Source organism: Phalacrocorax aristotelis, chromosome 7 (assembly GCF_949628215.1).
Source record: "Phalacrocorax aristotelis chromosome 7, bGulAri2.1, whole genome shotgun sequence".
Taxonomy (NCBI): Eukaryota; Metazoa; Chordata; class Aves; order Suliformes; family Phalacrocoracidae; genus Phalacrocorax; species Phalacrocorax aristotelis.
The window spans coordinates 12,553,701-12,568,342 of record NC_134282.1 but is presented as its reverse complement, the minus strand read 5'-3'; positions in this window follow the sequence as shown (position 1 = coordinate 12,568,342).

Below are 14,642 nucleotides of genomic sequence, written 5' to 3'. Positions count from 1 at the left end.
GAGTGTGAGTCAGTCAGAGCAAGAGTGTGCATCTTGCCATGTTGACTTTTTATTTAAACATATTGACTAAAATAAGTTCATTTTTTCTGTTTCCTTTGCCATCCACATACCACAGCAGATACAGATTAACATATCCACCAGACTTACATATCAGTTTAAAACTAACGTGTGCTAAACAAGCAAAGAAACAAAACAGGCAATAGGTCAAAGAAATTTCTGCAAGTATCCATTATGCAGTATTTCATCCTCCAGTACCTGGAAGGCTGCAAGGTCAAGCATTTGAAAGTCATCAGTTCAGAAATAGCTCAGGACAAGCGAGTGGGGCCGGCCCTGGTAAAGCCCGAGCTAGCCATGAGGCACACACCTGGCTGGCACAACACCACGTCCACCCTGCCACAGCTGACCTGTCGCCTACTGGCTGCAAACAGCTTTTTTATTCTGCCACTCAGTTTTCAGACTGGTCCATGTTAGTACAGCCTACCTACCATATTCCCAGCTAATGTCAAACAGTGCACATATATTTCATGCTACAGTTTTCAACACCCAAAGCATTAAAAAGTACTTTCTGAACTACTGCAGTCCTCTTTTTGGCTCTAACATTGAAATGGCAATGAAGCTATTAAAACAGTGCTATGATTCAATCCCTGCTTGCTAGTTAACTAGCCTTTTCCCCCTCAGAGTATACATATTGCCCCCTGCTCATAGTTTCCCACTTGAGCAAGAGCTGTCGGACTAGCTATGCTGTTTGTAAAGCGGAGCTGACACTCATCCCTCCTGCTCAGTGGCAGAAACAGATACAGGCTCTTGGCTCGCCATGACCTTCGAGCTCTCCTGGGGAGCTCCGATTCATTTTGCCCAGCGACCTTCACTCCCAACCTTCAGCCAAAGATCACATGGCACCTCTGAGACAGCCATGCTTTTCTCTCTGCTATTCATCCTTTGAATAAGCCTTTTCTGGGCACAGGCACAAGCCAGAGATGCCCTGAGGATGTCAGATGATCTCCACAGCCCTTGTCGAAGCTGGGATATCAGCAAGCCTGGTCCACTTGTTTTTCATTTAACACTGACATATGGGAAAGTGTTTTACAGTACCAGCTCCTGTGCAAGCTGCACAATGACCCCTACGTCTTGTGCTGGCACAAGCTGTGCAAGTCAGCAGCCTCACTGCATGGGTGCGTATCTAGCATCTCATCAAAGTGCTTCTGAATTTCTTTACTATGCTATTTTCTTCCTTTCAAAAATGTTTTCCCCAGACATTTATTTCATCACACTTTCTAACCCAACTTCACTAGGTCATCACCTTCTCTTTACAAATTTGAAGCCTGAAGCTGTATTTATTTAGTTCTGACTCCTTCAGGGCAAGCTGAGCTCTGACAAGTGCCTCGAATGTGGGCGGAAGTTCTCCAAGAAAAAACAAGGTGAGGCAGATAGTTAGGCTGTCCTTGCCGTATACGGGGCGCTTCTCCCTGCGTCAGTGCCATACCAATGCCTTGCCAGAGTCTTCTTAACATTGTGTAGCCACGTGTACTGCTGTCACGCAGATAGGACATACAACTGACTTCCTAACCATCTGTGGCCCTTCGATAGTCTTCTCTTCCTGTCTTATACCATTGGTTGTGTTAGCACTAAAGAAGAGTGAATAACTACATCCCACCTGAGGTATGGTCAAAATGCGACAGCGTGCAATCATGCCTGCACATTCAGTTGAATTCAATAATAACATAATAATCAATTTATTCTGACATACCATTGAAAACTGAATGTACTCATTTCCACATACAGTCTATCTATAGGTAAAGCTTTTCTGGATGTTTCAGACATATAAACTAAGTCTATACACAACCTATGTATATACAAAATATCCTTAAGAGTGAAAGTTTAGACTCTGAAAAATTTGCTTTGATAATAACAAGATTAATTGTCTTTTCTCATCATTTTGTTATTAGGCTATCAGTCATAATTTCTTTGTCAACAGATTTTGTGTATCTCAACATGACTGATTGACTTGCAAGTCTGATCAATGAGAATCCGTAGGCCTGACCATATTTTCCAATAACAACTGCAGGGACTTACTCTCAGCTAAGAGTGTAAGAAATGTTCTGCAGTATGAGTCCCATCTTTTATGCTCAATGTCAAACATAACAGCCTTCTAATAATAGAACCACCACAATCTGTCCGGCTCTTCTAGCCCTGGATCTGCCACAGGAAGCATCTCATTAGATTATAGTTAATGCAGTAAACAGTGACTTAAGCAGTAAACAGTGACTCTTTCTAGTGACATGGTAAGAACAGAAAGGTTTCACATGTTGGGGAGTTTTCTCATCTACAATGCTTTTCTAGAGGATTTAGCACGGTGAGTTTCAGTGAAATATTTACAATTCATCTGACACCAATTACCACAGCATGCACTGAACTGTGGGGTTTCCATAAGGCCCTTTATAAGTAGGAAGGACTGTCTATAGGGTATGCTGATGCTAACTTTTGACTTTCAGACCTCACTTATAATTGTGCATTCAAAGATTTTTATTTTGTGATGGGAACATAATGGAAGAAACACAAATGTAATGGGGAAATATAGCTTTCCCCACATTATCCCTTAACTCAAAGAATTTTCTTGAAAATTCCCACATTCCCTTAAATTACTTTCATGCAGAGATCAAGTCTCAGAAGTATCAGTTGCTTTGGGACTAGCTGTTAACAAAATAAAATAAAATAGTTTTAAGCTGTTGCCCAGCTTTGACTACTGCAAGTAATATCCCAGATTAATTCTCTAGTCCAGCTGGCATTACAGTGCAATGATCCCACCAGTGTTCATTTGAATGGTTATCTTAAGCCTACACAGAATTCATGTGACACCACAGACTTAAGGGGGGAAATAAAAAATTGATGCAGAGGTGCCAGGCTTCATAGCTCTCTGAGCTATATGCAAAACCTTCATCCCCCCATATCCTGCAGCTGCACAGCCACAGCTCTCAAACGATCCCAGCCTCACGCTTTCTGCTGTGCAGCCCCACCATCCCAGCATTACATCCTCTACCACTAGGAGTGCAAGCTGAGGCAATGAGGCAGATTAAGCCCAGCACCCCGCAGCGACAGCCACAGTCAGGAGCAGAGCTCGACAGAGTTAGGAAGTCACGGTTGAAATCCCAGATCAGAAACCCAAAGACAAGCAGCTACACAGCAAACCTGCAGAACTGAGAGTTTTACATCCGCGTCACCTGCACATCAGAGACCTGGGCCAGGAGAGGAGTTTGTTTCCTATGAGTGTTTGGCCATTGACAGCCAGTCTGAAGGATGCCTTAACCTCAGCTGGGCAGTGGCTCCCTACACTCGTTTCCCAAGGCCAGGTGCCCTCACCCCCTTAGCCCAAAGGCTGTTTCCTGGGCTGGGCTGTGTTTTGTGGAAGGTGCTATGGTGCACACAGCAGAGCAGTGAGAGGAACAGAGAAATGCTGCTTCCTCCAAAAATACATGCATACACTACACTTGCTCACTGCATTTCTGTACATATTGTAATGCCCGCAATTAGCTTTTTCCACATTCCAAACTGCAAAAGTAACCTACACTATATTCAGAATATACGCACAGAGTTGCCCCTCCACTACTTCTCTGTAACACTGTGTAAATTGTGCACCCCTGCCTAGAGGCATTTAGTAAGGTAGTGGGGAGGCATCGGAGCATATTCAAAAGACACCAAGTAGAGCTGTGTCCAGTTTCACGCTGAATTTCAGTAGGAATGTGGTGCTGGAAAAATGTGTTAGCATCTAGTTTTATTACCACTGCAATTGCCTCAGTCTCTCTTTGACAGAATTTGTGATTTATTCTTAAAGAAAAGGGCCTGAGATGCTGACCTGCCCCACACAGCAAAGAGGCCAGCAGATTCAGTAATTCTGCATTTCCTTGCTATAGCTTCAGAAGCATTAACACTTTTTAATTTATTGTAATAATCTAAGTTTTGTTCACCTTTAGCTCAGAATCTGCATAGACATATTGCTATACTCTCCAACATTTTTTTTCTGGTTGATATATTTCCACTGCACACCTCCTTTTGTCTAAATTTTAATACAGATTCTGCATCAATTTTTACTTGCTCACCTGTTGTATCAGCTACATATACCAGGTTCAATGTAGTTCTTTCTGCTCAGTCATTCTCCTTCCATCTGCCAAAGCCTATGTAATATTTAACTCCTTAACTTTTAAGTATTCATCACAATATCACTTGGTGGATTCTTACATCTTGCTGTCAGCTGCTTGTTCTTTCATAGTTTTTACATAAGATGTATAGATGCAGAAACTGCTGTGTCCCTTCCATCTCCAAGTTTCAAGACAGAGATTTCTCTGCTTTTACAGCAGCTTTCCTTCAAAATTTTCTTTGAAAATCTTGATTCTGAAAATGTATTTTTGAAAGTGAAGGTCATGTGTTGTTCTGCTATCAAGAATTTCTTTCCAGATGTCAGACAATACTGTGCTGTAATTATACAGTCCCCTGAAAGACCTTCCACACTCTATGAAGTCTTTTTGTTTTAGGATAGTCATTTTGTTGGCAAAACATATGACTAATAAAAGGAATATGACTCTATGGTTACTGTAATATGAATTATTACACTGTTTACAGCTGAGCTTTAAAAACAATTTTCAGACAGCTCTGGATTTGCTGACTGAAGCTTTAAACTACTTAGGTTTTTTTCCTCCTTCTTAAAACCAAAGGTGGTGAATTTCTAATTCCTGATGCCATTTTTTGTCAGGCTAGGCATAGGGGTCCGTAGGTCAGACATATATGGTGAAACTCATTGCTTGGAAGCCCTGAGAAAAGCACCTATTTCAAGTTCCTTGTTTCGATGCCTTAAGAAAGTAGCTTCAGTCAGACTTGAATAGCTCACTGGAGTAACAGTGGCTTTCTTTGCCCAGGTAAACTTCCCACGCAGCCAAATGTCACCCACCACAAGGCCTCCAAATGTTTTTGGCAATGATCGACTTGTGCACTTGGGAGAGGGTGGGCAGAGGGGGACCAGAGATGGTGTTTGTGCTATACCCTCCACTGCCTGCTGGTGTCCAACTGCACAGAACCAGCACATGGAGCCTGACAAACCAACTGAAAACGAGCAGGGATTTTGGGGGAGATTAAAGGCAGGGCAATGAACAAAGTGCCAGCACCAAGCTCTCTGGGCTTTGGGCTGTGGCACCCAGAGGTGACCATCGCCCCAGCTCTGGACACAATACTCCTCTTTGCTGTGAGCAGTGAGGAGTTCTTGGCACACTTCCCATCCTGGCTTGCTACTGCTTCTTTAAAACCTCTGCAGGGGGTGTTGCCTGGAGCCAAACAGAGAAGAGATGTCTGTGTTCCCTTCGGCTATCTGCTAGTGGATCTAGCTCCACTGCCATAAAAGCCAGGCTGATGGATCTGATACCTGACTTCAGCAGAGACTCACTGCTAGAAAACCCAGGCCTTCTCAACACTGTAGTCACAGGAGTTTCACACCTAGAGCAGTTATTCAGGACCAGGTTCTACTCATGCAATGGTGGAACAGGTGTCACAGGCACCTACCTTCTTAAAGTGCAAATCTTACCAGTATAACAGCTTCCTACTAAGCGTTGCTTGGGATATTCATGTTTTGGTCCAGATTTCATGGTTTTTGTACTCTTTTATCCTATCATATACCTACTTCTGTTGTATGCTAGCCATCAGGAGAATTTTGGCTTAGGGGCCACATTATACACAAGTAAATCATCAGTAAGATACTATCTTTGTGTCAGTAACAGTGAAGTGTCTACACGCAAAATGTCTCTCTAAGGTTCAGACTTCAGCCAAATGTGCATACTGAAAAAAAATCACAGCAATGCACTGGAACTATCTATGCTTTTTGTGAGTTCTCTAATGCTAACTCAAACAAACTGTAAGAAGTGTTAGAAAAGTGTGTCACATTGTCTAATTCACACATTGAGACAAAATGAGAGAAGTTCTCCTCAGCCTGCATGTAGCTTAAAGCTTGCTCCTTCTGTCTTAGCCCTGAATAAGAATTTGTTGCCTGAAACGTTGTCTGTCTTTTTAGTTGGCCCAGTGAAAACTCATCTGTGCCTAAGAACCTTGCCTCACTTGATGTCTTCAGCAATCACGCTGCAGAAACATTACTGCCAGAGCTCCATACAGCCATGACTATTCAACTGGCAGGCAGGTCTCAAGAGTTCTTTATTCCTGTCAGACACAAACCATTATAGAGCAGCATTCTCTAAGAGACATATTTGCTTGTGGGACATATAAATACTGTTTTTCCTTCCATTGATGTCAATAGGAGCAAGGATAGGGGTATGATGTTATGAGACGCTAAGATCTTAAAATATGTTCTGCATGATTTCTATTTTAAGAGCTGTTTTGCTTTGGAAGATGAAAGGTCTGTTCACTTAATATGAGGAACAAGGCCTGTCTCAGAGATGTGGAAGAACATGTATTAATCCAAAAGCTTAGCTATTTCAGGAAGAATCAGTAAATTATTTTAAGAGTTTGTTTAAACTGTTGTTAACTATACGTGGCAGATTTCTGGCAAATGCTTTATTGTTTCTTTAGCCTTCTCCATTCCTGCAAGGAAATTTTTTGGGGGACAGGACTTGTCACTTCTCCTGTTGACACTGCTTTACTTTGTATGAATAATTACACATGCACTGGGACTGGGACTAACACCTCCACCCTCCCCAGGAGGGTTACTGAACCACCAAACTACAGCATTGTTTTTTTCTCTCACCCACTGGCTCCATGAATATTTAAGTATATTTTACAAAGTGGGACTGTTCCAGTCAAAGGGGTGGGTGGTCAGGTCACTGCTGAGAGGCAGACACTGAACTGAATTAGGGGAGGGGAGGGGATGGGAGAGGAGGGGAGAGGAGAGGAGAGGAAAACGAGGTAGGAATTAGACAGATTTTGTGGGGCATGCACTGACTTCTTTGGGAACACTAATATGATCTCTTTCTCTGTAGGATTTACACATCAATTTGTGTCATTATTTTGACAAGCACTTGCATAAAAATGCATATTTAGCATTAAATGGAATATTTGTATCAAATGAAACTGAGTTTGGGGACTTAATTTAATTTAGAAATATGAAAAATTCATATTCAGCTCCTGGGTACTGAGATTTTCTTTTCTGTCCAAGTATTCAGTCAATTATTAGCCCAAACTAACTTAGAAAGTCTTTCCAAATAATATCTTGTTTACCAGTATGGACTCCACAAATTCTGTGCCTTCTATCTTAGTCTAATCAGAGTTCAAGTACATAATCTTTGCTTTCTACTCTAAAAACTGTGAATTGTACCTGCTGTCACAGAGTGAAGGCTTCTGTGAAAGACAGGGTAACTTCGGAATTCACACCCTGGAAAAACTTCATTTCTATCAACTGGGAAACATTCAATTCACCTACTGAAGAAATATGCAAAAGCAAGGTTACTCTGATGCCCTCTTGCTGTTTCAGGTAGTGATCGTAATATCTACTTCCACCTATTCCCGAGGGCACTGAGGCGTTTACATGAATTATTTGTAGCAGTAACTCTTCCTTGCAACAATTCAGTAAGCTGTTATCTAACCGATAGCCAACATTGGACACATAGTTAAGGTCTGTTCTGTTTGACAGTTCTGTATTTCTCTTTTCAGGACTAAAAAGCTGGATATGAAAAGTCCAAAAAAGAGACTGTTTTATCCCAGAATCAAGTGTTTGAGTTTGTTGGTTGTTTTTGGTTGGCTGGTTGTTTTCTTTACAAAATTTAACAATTTGCTTTTAACAAACAATACAGGTTTTCTATTTTCAGTTTTGTTTTGTACACCTGTACTTCTAATAACTATTGGGCTTGCATTCACATTTTGATGGTGTTTAGACCAACTTCATCCCTTCTAGGGATATGCATGACTTTAATATGGCCCATGCTTTAACAAATAGATTAATATTTTGAGGGTAATTCAAACACCAAACTAAACCAAAACAGACAAACTGGGATTAGGAATGGAATGGAATGGACTGCTGAACTACCCAAATCTGAATGGCAGATTTAACCCCTGATGCTCATATTAATACAAAGTATCTGAAGAATTCTGAAATGGAGTCAAATTGTTAAAATAAAATTTGAACACAATGAAGATGCAGTATGATCAAAAGCCCAGTTCAAAAAACTTCTTGTCTGGATCCTTTTTTAATAGCTATAACATTTTAGGTATAAGTCTTGCATTAGAGCTCAGCTGGAAGTGTATGCTGGAGCCTTCTTCTACATTACAGAAAATGTAGAAGTGTTACTACAGCTATAAATTCATAAATTAACAATCCAGGGCAGGTCAGAGGCATAGTAGTGCTTTGGAAGACACACCAAGTTTAGAGTCCACTTAGTTTAATTACACATATTTGAATTTCACTTACATTTAAAGCAGATAATTGAATAATGGTACTTAAGAAGAGACTCCGGGATTAATAATACCAGAAAATTGCTAAGGAATCCACAGAAGCACACTTTCATCTGGGTAAAAACTACAACCATGAGGCTGATAACCAAGAGACAGGCCAGCAAACATTTTAGGCATATTTAGTACGGTGTCAAGGCAGAGTGAAGTGTCAGCAGAGTTTAAGAGTCTAAGAATCAAGAGCTCTGAAAACTTAGCTGGAAAGCTGAATACAGAGATGTCGTGCTGGATAGACAGTGTAATCATAATGATCTATTGGTTGCATGTATAGCTCAGGCTCCATATAAAACTGTTCTTCTCTTTCCCTTTCAAGAATCTATATACCTAGCATCACATATCTGCATCTGTACCTATTTACAGCAAAGAATTCCTTACTATTTGACATTGTGCAGAATAATTATTATCAGTGCACTACAGTACATCTGGAAATACGTGGGAATGCTGGCTCAGCATACCTCAGGCAAAGTACTGCACCTCTTAAAGAATGAGAGCATACATAAAGCAGGAGCACAAGAGCCTGATTAGTCTTTCATACACACCAAAAGCAAGGCATAATTATTTTGAAGTGGAAGGAGTTACAATGGTGCAGCTCTCCAACTGTAGAGCAGGTAACAACAGAAATTTAAATAAATGCTTACCCATCCTTGCAAATTCTCTGATTCCTTATTCAAAGATGCTATACATCCACCAGAAAATGTTACGTGGTAGAGGCAGGAATTCTTGGTTCCTTTCCTGCAAGGATTAAAAAGAAATTTGAGTGTAATCTCAAGAATGACCCCGAAGACCAGGCTTAGAATCTGGAATGACTTTTCTCCTCCCAAAGTACCCTTTCAATAAGCAAGTTGAAGCATTTAAACGTAAAGACTCTTTCAAAACAGTTGCCTGTGCTTAACTGTCCACCTCCTAGTTTAGGAGCACTGAAATTAAATGACAATATTACTGACGCAGTCTGGCCTTTATTTTGTTTGGTGAATATGGGAAATTTCCACAGAGACTGTTAAAATGAAAATAGTTTGAGGCTCTTGAAGGGATTAAACCAAGTAACTCCTGGAATACAAAAAGGATAAACTGCTGATTGATTCTGGCCCTGCACTTTTGATTCCTAAAGTACTGAAGGACTGCTGCTGAGTTATAACTGCATAGATGTTTCATGCAATTGTTTCTATGAACACAAAAAACACTGAAGCAATTTTATACCAGGTATATTCCCAGTTTCAGCTATAATGCTGTTTCTCTAATGCTTTTCCAGTGCTTAGGTTACTTTTGTGATACAGTTTATAAACAAAACTGCTACTTTCTGGAAGTCTCTAGACTTGGCTCCTCTACTCTCCATGTAGGTTCCATCCATTTATTCTAAATTTTGGCCAATACTTTAGCATTTTAATGGCCTACAGTATTTTGCCCATAGCAAGAAGCACTTATCTAGTGTTCAGACATGTTGCTCTGCAATACCATGCTGAGACTGATACTGACAATGACATTTCTTTACATATTAAGTAATGATGATTCTGTGAAAATCATTACCCAGCAACATAATAGATCCCAGATGTGTTTAAAAAACATAATATTAGGCCAAACTCCAAATTCTGGCCCGGAAAGCATGTGTGCATCTCCCAGGACAGTAATTCAGCATTTAGAAAAAGTAAACGTACCATTGTAACGCACATGGCAGATAGCTGAGTTCCAGCCGCCAGTGAAATAATCTGGCCCCAATTTTGCATTCCATGACCCCTGTTCTCTGGTGGGAAGGAGGCCATAGGGACTGACTGTAATTCCTGTAGTCAGAACTGCCCAGCCCTGGTACAATTTGTTGTTGCACAGGAACAGTCCTAATTTACGTCAGTGGTGCAACACCTTCCTTCTTGCCAAGGACTCTACAGTCCAAAGTCTGGATTAGGAAAATGGAGGGCATAGCATAAACAAGAGGAATCCAGTAATATTTTGTATCATCAGTATGATATGGTACCTGACAAAGAATGGCTGTAGGAAGATGTTCCCTCCCAAATACTTCAGCTCTCTCAACTTGATCCAATCTGCCTGTCAAAGAAAGGGTATTTTCCCTGTTCTGGATTTTCATCTTTGAGGAAGGAAGCCCTTTGGATGTACACTTCCCTATTTTATCATTCACATGTAGCTATTTAGCTGCTCAGTTAGGTTAGGGCCTCCTACTTAAGTCAAGAAAAGAAGTGCAGGAATTTTAAATACTTAAAACTATTTAAAAAAAATTTCTTATCATTAAAAGTAGGAAAATAATATTTTAGTTGGCTGAACCAAATCTGTTCACAACACTTTTCTTCCTAAGAATATTTGCAGTAAATAAATTAGATCAAACTGTCTCTTTTTAATGTATAGCCTTGGAAATAAGAGCGGTAGAGGGAAATTCAGGAAAAGCAATGAGACTGTTGGAGTGAAACAGTTTCTCATGGGGGCTTAGTTCTGATTTCTCATCTGTGTTGCCAGTAACAGTAAACTAATTATAATATGTGAAACTGCACCATGAGACTCATGTCCCAGGTATCACCTGTGCAATAGCAGTATGAGGGCCTAACACATCTGATGCTTTTTAAAAATATCTCTATTTCTCTATTTTTCAACTACAACACTGAGAAGATAGGGGAAAAAAAAAACAAAAAGAAACTGAAGCTGGGCCCCTTAATACAAACCTACTTTTTTATAGAGGAAGTAGAACTTTCTCTTCCTTGAACACAGGAGAATTAAAGCACACACAAAAAAATAGGCAGCTTCTTTGCTCATGGCTCCAGTTTTCTTGTTGACAGCGTTCTTCCCAAAAGCACACTCTAAGCCTGAAAGAGACTTATCTTTCAAGGAACACCCTTGATGCCTTTTCCAACTTTTCTTTCTTTGCTTCTGCAACTACAGTACCTGACGAAGTCTCTCACTGCACAGTCATAACTTCTGAGTGGATTCATATGTGCCCCCGGTGTTGCCAACAGCCAGCTGGAAGGGAAGATGGCTGTGATCATCACCAGTTTGTTGGCACCACTCAGCGTGTCTTGTAACACAGCGGTGACTCCACACTCTCACTCACTTTCTTCATTTAGGTCAGAGCTGAGCTTAAAGGCCTCTGGTGGTCGTGGTGCTTTTGGGCATGGAGAGGATGCCATTGTGCTGTAGATTGTTCAAAATATCGGCTCTTCTCATTTCTCAAACTAATAACCAGGCCCTGCTCTAAGTCTCCAGAAATCTATTCATATACAGACATGAGCTAGTCTTGTCTTTATATGACAACAATGGATCCAAGGATGATTTTTTAATATATCCCTCATAAAAGTAATTCTATTTTGCATCCAGAAAGTCTATTTTTTTCCATTTTAGTGACATAATTTTCCCACTCCTCTCTTATTTCCTTCCCCCAGCACAAGCATAATGAATGGTCTCGTGTTTATTTCCTGCACCTGCCAAGGCAAAGGGAACCTGCTTTGGAATTTTCTTTCATAATATTATCTGCTTGAATACTTGCTGATTTAGATTACACTGAGCCTGGGATAATGACTGACTGGGTAGCTGATCTTTCTTTGCTTTTGCAGATTTCTAGATAAGAATAGCATTTACTGACACTTGATGATGCCCTGCCCCGTGCCAGGGCTTGGAAGCTGCCCTGCAGATGCTGAAGTGCTTTGCTCCTCTCTGTCTGCTGCTGTAAGATTCAGCCGTGGGACTGCCTGAGTCACAGGTACCTGCAGGCAATTCAGGGGCTCTGCCTTTTTAGTTTTACAGCCTTCTGCTCCATCGCTTCTGTTCTTGTTCCTTTTACGTACTGAATATTGTCCTTGGAGTGATGTGTTTAAAATGCACTATTAGGGAGATAGCTGTTGCTTAAAAATATTCTTTTAGAATCCATTTGTCTGATCAGTACTTTAGGATTTTCTCCACCTGCTGTGTGATATGGTCGTTGTAAGTGCATGCTTTTGGTTAATGGACCCTGGGGTGCTTCACTGGAATTGTGGAAACAATCCTTTAGGAGGCTTGTGCTATGATGGAGTATCTGCTCACAGCATTAGGAATGTTTCAAGCACCCTGCTTGATAGCAGGCATTCTGATTAATAATTATTAGATCTCTTTGTTACAGGAATATTTGCGATCTAGCAGCAGTTGTCCAATTTATCATTTTTATATCATGATGAAAAACAGTTCTACTAATGATAAATCAACACTATTCTTAATATTTTCTTATGCTGACAAATAAGCAGTTGACTTTCAACAACAGGGGGTAAAACATTTTAAAAAAAGAATAATTGGCTACCAGCTTGTATTCCTATAAAGAGAAGAGGCAAGTAGAAACTGATGTCAGAATTGCCCAAACTAACAAATGGAAGGACCAGAAGGTAATTTAGAAAAACCATACTGAAAAACAGTACCATTTCTATGATTAATGCATCACATCTGGTCTCTGCTAAATGATAATATGAATTATGAAGTTTTGCTACTGTATTAAATATGTTATTACTTGAGATAAATCCAACAAAGCGACAAAAAAATGTTAATATGGAATTTAAGCTTAGTTCCTAAGAAGTTCCTAAATTCCTATGAAGGTGTGGGAATGCTGTCAATACTGCATTCGCACTTGGTATCTCAGTATCAAAAGAAAGCAAGGGAGGGGGAAGTCTGTGACTCATCACAATAATTTTTTATATAAAGCCCAAAACCACATTGTCATTTGATAAATGAACCGAGAGTGAAATTTGACATACAAAAAGAGAGGAGAGTGGGAATTCCAGCCTGGGGAAGGGTGGAGGCTCTGCAAGTTTTCCAGTGACAAGTCTTGTGTGGTTTTTTATTTCTATAAAGTAGTGAATTCAATTAAAGGCGTAACATGGACAAAACCTTGGCTTACAGACCAAAGTAAATTTGGGAATCCCAGAAACTGGGTGGGTACATCAGTTTGTAAGAGTCATTTTAGGTGCTAGGATTATCAAGAAAATAGGGATACATCCTCTCTATTGCATGTTGTCCAGTGCTATTCTGAAAACGGACAACTTGCAATTCCAGGAAATACTGAAGAGCTTTTGGAAGTGAAAATATCAAGGTTTTGGCACTTAAAGCAGCATTGAGAGAGTTGGGGTTGTTTATCCTGGAGAAGAGAAGGCTCCAGGGGGACCTTCTTGCTGCCTTTCAATACTTAAGAGGGGGCTTATAAGAAGGTGGGGACAGACTTTTTAATAGTGCCTGTAGCAATAGGACAAGGAGTAATTGTTTTAAACTAAAAGAGTTTAGATTCAGACTAGATAAAAGGAAGAAATATTTTATGACAAGGGTGGTGGCACACTGGCACAGGTTGCCCAGAGAGGTGGTAGATGCCCCATCCCTGGAAACATTCAAGGTCAGGCTGGATGGGGCTCTGAGCAACCTGATCTAGCTGAAGATGTCCCTGGTCACTGCAGGGGGTTGAACTCGATGACCTATAAAGGTCCCTTCCAACCCAAACCATTCTATGATTCAAATGAAATAAAGAGCTGTTGTTGATAGCATTTACATAAATTTAAATTCAAATAATTTCACAGCATCAGCCAAACAGGACTTGTGCAGAAACATTAAGAGGTCTTATATCTTTTTGTCATGGTACAAGGGATTTTGTACAGCTGACTCTCCACAGAGGAAAAGAAGATTTGGTGAGAAGCCTGAAAGCTGGAGCATGAAGATTAAGAAACTAAGCTTTTAGGGAGGGGGTTCATTTTCAATCAGATCAGCAGGCCATTCTGGCTGCGGCACAGCAGCATCAGTATTAAATTTGTTGCAGGAAAGATGGCAGGGGTACATGGAAGGACACGTGGAAGACCAGGACCACCTCCATTTGATTTGCACCATCATTTACACAGTCTTTTCAAAGAATGTCTCAGTGACAGACTGTCGCACATGGTTACATTTCAGGTAGAGGCTTCCCCTTTCCACTTCAGCAGTTGTCTCATTTTCAGGCAGACAAGGTCACACTTGCCAGACATTCATTAGGAAATTTGCCTCTTTTAGCTTTGTGTATAAAATATCTTTCTTCAGTGACTGGTAGGGAGAAGCACTCACCCCTGGATCACCAGCATCACTAGCTAGTAATCGGCTAGACCACTACAGGGGGCAATGGCACCCTAGGACAGTGGGCAGTTTTGTAATTACTACAGCACTAGCTCTGTAGTTCAATTGTTAAATAGTTTATCACTAAAGATGCATCATTCCAAGCCTGCAGATGCCACACCTCA